Source organism: Cupressus sempervirens, chromosome 10, assembly GCF_028749045.1.
Source record: "Cupressus sempervirens isolate cs-2001-9-10 chromosome 10, ASM2874904v1, whole genome shotgun sequence".
NCBI classification, from domain to species: Eukaryota; Viridiplantae; Streptophyta; class Pinopsida; order Cupressales; family Cupressaceae; genus Cupressus; species Cupressus sempervirens.
In genome coordinates, this window is record NC_143127.1 from 950,435,731 (window position 1) to 950,448,121 (window position 12,391).

Sequence of the window (12,391 nt, forward strand, 5' to 3'; positions counted from 1 at the left end):
CAGCATGTTTTGGCCTGCAAACATACTCCCACTTAAACAAGCTCCACTTTGATGAGAGAAGGGTACTTGCCCAAAGAAATTGCTAAGAAAGAGCATCAAAGTCCTTCAAAAAGGTGGAAGGGGAACTTGCACACAACACCTATAAATAGAGAGAGATTGCACCATAGTCTTTAGAAGAACCACTCTCCCAGTAGAAGAAAGCCACCTATAAGTCCAATGGTTGACTTTGCTCCCAAACTTATCCAAGATCCCCTACCAATACACCTTATACTAAGATCCCAAGACCAAAGGGAACTCAAGATATACTAGGGGAAGTGAACCAATCTGAAATCTGAGGATCCTAGCAATCTTATTTTGAATAGATTGAGGGGTATTGATGAAGTAAATGGAAGATTTTTCATCATTGATACACTGTCCTGAAGCCTTAAAATAGATGTATAGGGCCCACTTGAAGTTCATAGCTTCACTAACTCTGGCAATTCCCATTAACATAGTATCATCCATAAACTAAAGGTGAGAATAGGATGGAATAGAGTCATCCCAACTCCAGCCTTGAATGAGACCTCGCTCCACTTGAGACTTAATAAATATTCCAAGACACTCTACCATGATAATGGATAAAAAAGGAGATAAAGGGTCCCCTTGCTGAAGTCCCCAAGAGGCACTAAAAAAATTTGATGGTTGCCCATTTACAAGAACTAAATAGGAAGAAGAGGTCACACAACTAAGAATCCAATTCACCAACTCCTCATCAAAACCAAATGCCAAGAGAATGTTCTATAAGAATTCCTAGCTCACCCAATCATAAGCTTTAGCCATGTCAAGCTTCATAAACATAGCCCTCTCCTTAGAATTATCCATAGAATGAATAGTTTCCATTGCAACCATGACGCCATCCAAAATTTGTCTTCCTTCAACAAAACCCCCCTACTCTGGAGAAAGTAGGGAACTAAGAAGAGGCTTAAGTCTCTCAACAATTAGCTTAGTGATGATCTTATAAACAAAATTACAAAATGCAATAGGTCTAAATCGAGTTAGCTGATTAGCCCCCTCCTATTTTGGTATGAGAGCTAGAAAAGTAGAGTTCATGGACCTAAGCATCTATTTGCTCCTATGTGATTCTTGAACCAACTCAAGGAGATCAAACTTTATTATTTCCCAAAACTCCTGAAATAACTCAATCAAAAAACCATCCGAGCCGGGAGCCTTACCCTTCTTCATGTTAAACACCACTTTTTCCAATTCAAGTAGGAAAGTAGGATGTAAAAGAACCTCATTCATCTTTGTAGAAACAAGGTGAGGAATGTAATCCAATATTACCCTCTCCTCCTCCCTAGCATCAAGATCCTCCTTAGAAAAGAGATCTAAAAAATAGTTAACCATAGCCCTAGAAATATTAATATTGGAATAAAGATAAGCCCCTTCAAGTGTGATCAAAGAAGAGAAGGAATTCTCCTATCTCTGAGCCTTGACCGAGTTATGAAAGAATGCAATGTTCCTATCCCCCTCCTAAAGCCAGTCAACCCTAGATTTTTGCTTCCAGAAGATCTCCTCTCGAAGCTCCCATTATTCTAATCCTTTTAGTGCCAAGGACTCAGCTTCACATAGATCAAGGGTCCTCCCTTGATCTCGAATCAACCAAGTAATGGTGTCTAACTTAGACTAAGCAGAAATCTTCTGAGCTTGTAAGTTCCCAAAACATTGTTTATTCCACTTCTTAAGCCTATACTAAAAATGTTGGAGCCTCTTACAAAAAGTATACATAACCATACCATGGGCAAGCATCCCCTCATACTACCAATCCACCATAAGGTCCTACAAAGATCGGTCTCTTTACCACATTAACTAAAAGTTAAAAGAGGGGTTTTTTGTGATTCCATAAGTAGTAATTGAGAGCTTGATAGGCTAGTGATCAGAGCCTCTCCAATCAAGAATTTTTGAACTGGTAATCCACCTGTTGTTCACCCAATAATAGGAAACCAAAGATCTATCAAGTCTTTCTAAAATAGCCTCAGCACCACATCTCCTATTATTCCATGTAAAGACACCATTATTTGGCTTCACATCAATGAGTTGCAAGGAATCTATCATATCTCTAAAAATATTTGCCAAAGGGTCCAACTAGCAACTCCACCATGTTTTTCTTCTAAATAAATAATAGAGTTAAAATCCCTAGCCAGAATTCATGGGAGAAATGGGTCTAAAGCTCAGATGCAACTAATATGAGCCCAAAGATTTGACTTGTCCAGAATATTAGTAGGAGCATAGATATTGGAAAGAAGGCCCCTTTCTCCAGTATCCAAACAAGATGCAACCAAAGAGATAGATGATCGACTAGAAATCCACCACAAGGGGAGAAATTTCCTTGCATTCCAAAAGAAAGCCACCCACCCTGAACTATTCTAAGTGCCCACCCCTTCCCAATTTCCTTGGGGCCATATGTGTAAAGCATAATTAGCTAAGCCATCAACTGTAAGTTTAGTTTCCTGGATAAAAACCACATCTAGTAACTGAGAATCAATTAATCTATGAACAACCTTTTGTCTAGGGATGTTGTTCAACCCCCTAATATTCCATGATAGAATAATCATTTATGAGGGTGAGAGAAATGGGAATCAATGGGTCTCACAGACCCAGATTCAACCAAAGTATCTCCCATAATCTTAACCTTCTCTTGATCTATCTTCCTGCCACTCTTTGATGGTTTATCAAGAGGCCCCTTTTTAAAGGATTTCTACTATAAGCCTAATGTAGGATGGGCTTTACTACCCTTAACCAAATCTAAGGCCCCCTTAGGAGTAGGGGGATCTAGAACCACCACAGTCAAACTCATCAAAGCCTGTGACCCATGGGGATCCCTAGTATCCTAACTCTGAGGATGTGAATCCATATCAATCTATACATTCTGAGGGTCCTTTGAAGATAGCACTTGGTCCTCTTTCTTTTACTCTTCTTCTTGAACTTCATGTAGACCCTTATCTCTAGAAGAAAGCTCAACCGAAATACCTTCCTCCTGAACCAGGTCTTCAAGAACATCAAATCTATTGAAAGTATGATCATTGTGTCTATCTAGCCAAGTTATATTCTTACCTTTTCCTTTTTTGTGATATTTAACCTAAGTAAAGACCTTATTATCCATACATTCAATAGATGTAGGAGCCTTCCCCTTATCACCCTTAAGAGTTCCAAAAACATCTAGGGGAGTATACTTATATCTGGGGCATTTACAAAGTAATGTCTATATTCATGGAAAATTTGACATCTAAAAGGGAGGGTCTCATAATCCAGCTATTAAAGCCAACAAGAGGATCCCAAGAATATTTCCATAGAATTTGGTAATAGATTAGTTAAAACAACTTCTACACAAATACAAGCATAAGAGATTACCTTACAATCATGAGTTTGTGTAGCCACACCCACAGGCTTTCCAAGAAGTAATGAGATTGAGTGAACGATATCTTCCCTCCAGGACTGTAGTGGAAGTCTTGGTAGATGAACCCACATAGGTACCCACAAGGGGATCTCCTCAGCTGAATTGAAGCCCATGTGCCAGGGCTTGATAAAAAGCCCCACCTGGTTAAAGAAACAAGGACCTCCTTCGAATGCCTTGTTCCTATCTGACATGCATGAGAAGATAACCAAAAAGTAATTATTCATAGCCAAAATAATCTCCATATCACCTTTAGGATTCCAAACTCGATGAGCCCAAGAATCCAGAATAGGTAAGGAGAGATGAAGGCCCAAAAATTTGTAGATAAGAGCATGATTCTGCCAATACTCAACATCCTCTAAAATTTTCTCAGGTTGGATGACTAAAATAGGTCAATATTTGGATCTTTCCAAACATCCATTAACTTTTTTAATTTGAGATACTCCTTTTAAGGATGAGACCCCATCTTCTAATGTAGGTTTACTCCTCTGATCTTCACCATTAGCCTATACTGAAGAAGATAGAATAGCCATCTCCATGTCCTCAAAAGTAATTTGAGATAATATTAAGCCTTGACTCACCATAGGGCAAGCCCAACAATCCACCCATTAAGGAAAAAGTGATGGGAGATCTGCGGTCTCCAAAAACCCATGAAAATCCCCGATCAAAAAAACTACTAAAACACCAAAGGGTAGAGAAATCCAAACCTCGCAGCCACCAAACAACCCCACACCTGTCTGTACCCCATGAAACAACCAGAAAAGAACCCCTCATGTGTGTAAACAACCCCCCACCATCAAGTACAGAAGCTAGAGTAGAGGCTAGGGCATACAGGCCCTAGCGTTCATCATAGACCTATGCAACGCCATTCAATCTCAATCCAATTTCCTATAGTCTAAATCCAGGATTATTTATTATTCATTTTATTATTATTATTATTATTTATTATTATTATTTTTTAATCTCGAATAGCTTTGAACCCAATACCTTCTTGATAAGAGGCTTACATTTCACCATTGTGTCATAAGCTCTTGCCTTCTTCATAGCTCTTGTTACATTAGGGCTACAAGGAATTTTGTATCCTTTCTCCAATCCTATAACCATTAGATATGTTTTTGCATTATTTCTCATTTTTTGCTCATTAGGTACTAATCTTACTAGATTTAGTTATCATAGAGTTAGGATTCAAAGGATCAATCTCTTTGCCTCCCACTTTGAGTTCTGTAAGTGGGATTTGTGATGAACTTAAGGTTTTGTGTACTTGATTCACATTTTCCCTATAAAATTGTCCATCAATTAATCAAGGGAAATAATATATGTACACATGAAACTTCAAGAAAGCATTCTTTAGGCACTTCAAGGAATTCATCAAGATCAAGTATTTCCTTCTTGCATCAATATTTTTTGTTCGAGGTGGTAGTGAAGTTTGGCTTCTAAAAAGGAGATTTATTATCCAAATAATTCAAGTTCTTCCATTCTTCATCAAGTTACATAACTTACATTCCCATACATGAGTTTTATACTTTTATGGTTTTCTTTTGGTTTTTGAGTCAAGACTACTACATTTTCATCTTGATCACATATAAAAATCAATTGCATCTACAAATGTAATTGCATTTTTTATTGATACATTTAGTCCTACTAAATGATAGAATTTTCTTTATTATTAATTTAAATCTTAATTTTAAGGTTGATTCCTTAATTTAGGGCTTGACCAAGGCAATACCTCATCAAACAAAAACAAAAACCTTGTTTACTATGTGTAGAGTAGGATATCAAAATTGTGACCATGGATCTGCAAAATACTCACTAACATCTTTCTAGAATAATTAGGTCAATTTTTCTACACAACTATGGAACATGTCCATCTTATTTTAAATTATTTGGACACTTTCCCACCAAGTTGACCTTTTCTTGGAGGTATGAGAAAAATAATGTTTTCTAGGTTCTTTATCATGATAATAGATTTACAATAAAAAACTCAAGCATAGTTTTAGATCCATGATTTTTGGAGTGAAAATATAACTTATGTCACATATTTTAAAGTAATTTATTCATCATATATTTCATCTTTTAGCATAGACCTATTTTCATATATTGATTGGGTTTATTGCATTTTAATCTTGTCATTAAATCAATTAGTTCAATTCACATTCACATTGTAAATCCTAAATATATTAACATAACATGAAAGGGGATTTAATTGTGTACTTCCTTTATATAATATGTGTTTAGAATTGGTATCTCATCATCTATTTGGGTTGTGTTAATCTAACTTGGGTGGTACTAAGACTTGTGTTTGGAAGCCTCTCTTTATCTTATATTTAATACTTGATGCAGGAAAGTCAAAGTGGCTTAGATCAGATAATGGAAACAAAAAATATGATATAGAGTTTGATATTTATTGCTTATACCATGGGATTCAAAGTCAAAATGTAGTTCCTATAACTCCAGAAGAAAATGGTGTGTTTGAAAAGATGAACACAACATATAAGGAGCATGTTCAATTTCATGTATGATTTCCCTTACAATTTTGGGTAGATATTGTAGACATTACCATTTACTAGATTAACAAAGGGCCTTCAAGTTCATTGGATGATGTTATTCTATAAGAGTCATGGACATGCTAAAAGGTAAACTACTCATTTCTAAGAATATTTGGTTGTGAATCATTTATCCTCATTGATATAGAAAATTAGTCAACATTGGAGACACAATTCAAGAAGTATATTTTAAGTAGATATAGAGTTAATGGTTTTGGATATCATTTGTGGAATTTTGAGAATCAAAAAATTATTAGGAGTAGAGATGTCATATCTAACAAATAATGACATGTCTATTAGAAATTTTTAGAATAACTGAGAGGGAAGGTGAATCAATTACTCAAGGTCTATATGCACCACTTGTATAATTAAACATCAATCACTTCATTGTTCTTCTTATCCCATTGTTTCTCAATCACTACTATAAAACTATCACAAACATAACTTGCATTACATAATGAAAACCTTATCAAATGTAACATTCAGCATAGTTTGACACTAGGATTTTACATGGAAACCCAGTTTGGGGAAAACCACCAACAACATGTCACTCTTTTTCACCGTTTCAAAGTGAGCTCTATTAGGAGCTAAGCCTATTAAAGGTTACAATACACAATATTGAATGTGAACTAGTTAGAGGATTCAATTACCTTATTAGGAGTAGCCATGTAAAAGGAATTTGATCATTCAATTTAGAATGTCACCCAGTTAAAGGATTTACATAGACTATTAAGTCTTCAAATGATAGTTAGGTCAACCTCTATTAAAAGGATTTTAATACAAACTACTTACAGTGATAAGAAAGAAAATAGTAGGTTTGATCTATGTGATTACAACTCATTTTTTTCTAGTTCTGATCTCTGTTTGGTCCTTATGATGGTTCATTGATAATCCTTTCACTATTATCTCTGATCTTGATCTACTTGGTCACCCTGTTAAAAAACAATCCACTCTTCTCATTAATATGTAATCCTTCTTCTCTAATTTTCTTATTAACAATGACATCATATCTGCAAGATTTCTCCTTTAGCTTCACATTCACACACATTTTATGCTTCTAATCAACCTTCCTTTGTATGTCTCTCTTCACATACAAACTCCCTCATACACACACTAGTTGGGCTCAACTTGGCTTGACTAGAAATAGATGGACATCACACCAAATGATCAATTTTATATGTCTTTAAATAGGTAATTCATGCTCTACAATTTTCTACATCAACTATAGATCTTAGGGTTTATGATTAGATTCAACTTGATTCAATGTATCTTTTCAACTTCTTGATCATTTTCTAGAAACTTCTCTAGAATCCATCTGTTAGGTCTTTACCTAATCACCTCCTTGAATTTAATTATCTAAATCATCAATCTTATCTTCAAAACATTTTACATCTCCCAGGAATTCAACTTAGTTGGCTTGATCTTGTATGTGTTAACTATGGCCTATAATCAACCACACTTCAACATGGTCCTTACATCTGAAACCATACCAATATGAACATTGAGCTGTTCAACCAAAATGACTTCGAAAATCAACTTGTTACCTCCTAACTAGATAGATTTTTCCATTGCTCTCAAAATAAGAAGGTAGCAACTAGACCTCTAGTATGAAGGATTTGATAAGCTATATGAGAATGCAATATTTAAAGCTAAATAAAATGCATTATTATGCTAAGAAATAAAAGAAGAATATTATACTACATGTATGCATATTAAGCTAACATGAGATTATAATGTTAGAAATCGAGCTATGAATTTATGAATAAATGAGTAGATATTTTTGCACAAATTTGATGCACAATTAATTCAACCTCTAAAATGAGGAATTGAAGGCCTCTTAAATAGAATCCCAGGAATCAATCAACGGTCAAGACTAGAGCTTGTTAACATGGAAATGTGCCAATTTTGGAGTATTACATTTTCTCCTCTTTGAATGAATGTGCAAGAAAAACATTCAATTCAAAGAAATCAGAAGTATGAAGCATAAATCAAGAAATGAGATTGGTTTTAAAATTGATGACATGAAGACCAATTGATAAGCTTTTTAAGGTTATCTCTAGAACAAAACTTAACCTTAGAGAATCTAGATAGAACACCTAGATACTAAGATGTGGTGAGATTGATTCCAAAATTGATGACATGGAAACCAATTGATAAGCTTTTTAAGGTTATCTCCAGAATGAAGCTTAACCTTAGGGAATCAAAATAGAACACCTAGATACTGAGATTGATAAGCTTTTAAAGGTTATCTCTAGAATGAAACTTAACCTTAGGGGATCCAAATAGAACACATAGATATCAAAATTTATAGCATAAAAATTCTCAAATTTCATAGAATTGTTCCTAGAAAAAGACTAAATTCTTAAGAGTCAGGGTTTAGGCTGTCCCAATACCTGTCCATAAAAAAATGATAATATTAATCCCTATTCATAGAATTATCACCAGAATAAGGCTTAATCCTTAGGAGTAAAGGTTTAGATTGTCTTGATAACTGTCCATTAAATAGTGATAAAAAGCAAGAGCCAAGAATTATCCTCAAAATGAAGCTTAATTCTCAACAAAAGTTAGGATCATCTCTAGAAAAAAGCTTAATCCTTAGCAAGAGTTTGGAATTATCTCTAGAATAGAGCTTAATCCACCAAAGTCTAGATAGAAAACCTAAATATTGGTCCATGAAAGAGATAAAAATACCTATCATGAGTCATATAATCATCCCCAAAGCAAGGTTTGATCCTCAATAGTTGAGGCTTAGACTATTCTGATACCTATCTATTAAACTCTGATAAGAACTATTATAAGATGTGATTAGCTGATCAAAAGATGAGATAGATGACATATCATGCCAGATAGAGGGGATCAAGATACCCCCAGTGATGAGATGCCCCAAGTGATGAGGACATAAGATTCAAATTGAGTTGAAGCCAGTTTTGAAAGATTCAATGATGTAATCATCCTACCCCTCAAGAGCAAAATCAAAAGATAACAAACTAGAAATGTGATGTTGAGTAGTATGTTAAGGGATACTAAAGAAATAAAAAAATTAGAATAATGTAGAAGAGATCAAAAAGATTTGAAGTCAATTTGGAGTGATTTTGAGGTCTAGAAGACCAAGTTTGACCAAAGTTGACCAAATTTGACTTGAGTTGACTTTTCCCAAAAATTTGGAGAATTTTGAAGAAAATGTGATTTGAAAAGATTCTCAGTTTCACAAAGTATCAAAAAAAATGGACTGCACAAGCGTTCAATCACATCGGTCCCAAAATTTTAAAATATGATTTTGACTTGTTTTAAGTGTGTTAGATTTTGAACTCAATCCCAAAAATGGGTTCAGAGCAGCCAAAGTAGCCAAGAGGGTGACTAATTGATCATTTGTGTAGTCAAGAAGAAATGTGATACTTTGAAGAAACCAACAACCCCTCATCATGAAGGATTCAAGTAAAGCAATGATCAAACAATGTACTGATGCAAGTGGAGTATGCAATACAACACTATGCTAGATGAAACCCTAGGTCTGGTTATTGAGCTTCAAAAATTATCATCACTAAGCATGTAGCTAAACCCCAAATATTGTTTGATTCCCACTAATATTAAAATCATAGGAATATGAATAGGATATCTATTCTAGTTTTGTCAGGATTAAATGTAAGCATTCAAGGCATAAGAAGCCAAAATGACCAGAACATTTGTCCCTTTTAATGTAGCAGGTGAACACAAGCATTAAAGCATAAATGCTAGGATGACCAAAATTTTTCTTGCATGCAAACATACCAGACACACAAGAGATCGTTCTTATGCTAAGTAGTAAGTAAGTATTCTATCCTCAACCCTTGTGTTCATAACCTGAGATAGAAGCGTGCTCAGTATATTTACAATGACCCATATATTCACTTAGTGGGAAAAGTATCAATATTTACTATAGCATGAAGAGTTCAATCCAAAATGGAAGGAGAAGAACCAACCTTACTAATTTATCGATATAAAAGGAGACAAGGTACACATGACCATCCAATACAAGATGGAGGTTCTTATAGTGGACACCTCTTTTATATAGATGATTCAAATCAGTGGAACTAAACCACAAATAGAAAGTAAAGAAAAAATCATGCCCCAATCCTCATTGCTCTAGCTGAAAGTGACATCATCAAGTTGCTCAAAGAGACATGATAAAGAAAAAGAAAAAGAAAACAAAAAAAAGCTCAGCATATCCCAAATAAATTCATCATTTTCAGTTCAATTTTTCTTTCATAGGATTAATGTCAAGTGCCAATGTTCAAAACATATATGAAAGAAATCTCTTTAGTAGGGTGACAATAGTAGATAGACACAATTAGGACAATTGGTGACTAAATTCAAAGAGGACTCTTCAATTAGAAGAACCTTAGTAAGAACCTAAGCGATAGTAGATAGATATAGTTAGACCAACTGGTGACTGACACAAGAGAGATCTTCCATGAGAGGAATCTCAAAAGTGACACAAGCAATAGTACATAGACATAGTTGGAACAACTGGTGACTGTTGTGAAAGAGATTTTTTGTAAGAAGAATCTCAAACTAACACTAGAAACAATAGGCAAATGTAGTTAGAACAACTAGTAATTTTCATAAAAGAGATCTTCCATGAGAGGAATCTCAAAGTGACACTAGTGATAGTAGGCAAACACAATTAGAACAATTGGTGACTATCATGAAAGAGATTTTCTATAAGAGGAATCTCAAAGTGACACTAGCGACAGTAGGTAGACATAGTTAGAATAACTAGTGATTTTCATGAAAGAGATTTTCTATAGGAAGAATCTCAAAGTGATACTAGTGATAATAAGCAAACACAATTAGAACAATTGGTGACTATCATGAAAGAGATCTTCCATGAGAGGAATCTCAAAGTGACACTAGAAACAGTAGGTAGACATAGTTAAACAACTGGTGACTATTGTTAAAGATTCCTATGATACTATAGGGTGTTTCCCCCAAGTTATGACAAGATTTAATTCATGGATACATGAGCAAAAGTAGGAAACTAAAGAAGGAAAGAAACTATATAGGAAGCTAGAAGATATGTTGCAAGATATAGCATTTGAAACAAGAGGTGTCTGTTTACCAAGTTTTAACCTTCTTGGCAAAGATTCATTTTTTTTGCTACCATGATGCTTATTTGCAAGGTTTTCATCAATGGAACTTTTTTTCTTTTTCAAATTTTTTTGCATTTTTCTCTTTTTTCTATTTTTTTGTTTTTTGTATTGTTTTGTATTTTTCCATTTTTTTAGTATTACCAAGGTGCCTATTGCTAGGTTTTCACTAGGATAATAAGTTTTTTAAGACTTTTAAGTAGATACAAGGAGCTTTTGAAATTAGATCAGTTGTAGAACTACTTTAGATGGAGAGTGTTGATGGGCTCCTTGATCGCCTCTCCCTCAGCTGTAGAAAGTTGTTAAGCACTAGATCCAAACAATGCAGTGACTATGTATGGACCAAGCCAATTGTGCTCAAACTTCCCTTTTTGTGCTTATTGTTACTAGTTCTTAGGGTTTTATCTTATAACAAGATCACCCATTCGGAAGTCACATGGCTTAACTTTTTTATTGTAACTTCTAGACAACATTGTTGATAAGCTCAAAGATGATCACAAGTCCCTTACTAACATTCATCAAATAATTCTAGCTCTTGAAGATAAGATATTCTATAGTCATCATCAATAATGACGCCCTTCATGGAGATTCTCAAAGTAGGAATCTCAACGTCAATGGGAAGCACAAAATCTGCTCCATATACCAAAGCAAAGGGAATTGTACTCATTGGAGTTATGATACTTGTTCTGTAAGTCCATAAAGCTGGATTAATCTAAAGGTGCCAGTTCCTTCCAGATTTGTTAACTATGTAATGCAAGATCTTAAGGATCACCTTGTTGGATGCCTCTTCTTGACCATTACATTGAGGGTAATAAATAGAAGACAAGTGTTGCATGATTCTAAACTTTTAGCATAACTCCTTAAGATCCTTATTTTTAAAATATCCTCCATTGTCAATAATGATGGAGGAAGGTACACTATACTTGCATATAATGTAACTCATGATGAATAGAGCTATATTTTTTCCATTTTCTATAGAGAGAGAGACTGCCTCTACCCACTTAGTGAAGTAGCCTAGAGCTGTAATGATGAACTTGTGTTCATTTCAAGAGGACAAGTGAATCTAACCTACAAAATCAAAGGCCCATTGTTAAAATGGCCACAACATGATAGATGGAATTAGCTCCCTAGCTAGAGTGTGAATAAAATTCCCATGAAGTTGGCATTTTTTACAAGACTTAACGTATTTGATTGCTTCTTGCTCCATATTTGACCAATAGTAACTAGCTCTAATAAGTTTACAATCTAGTGTCAAACCATTAGAGTGAGATCTACAAATGCCCTCATATACA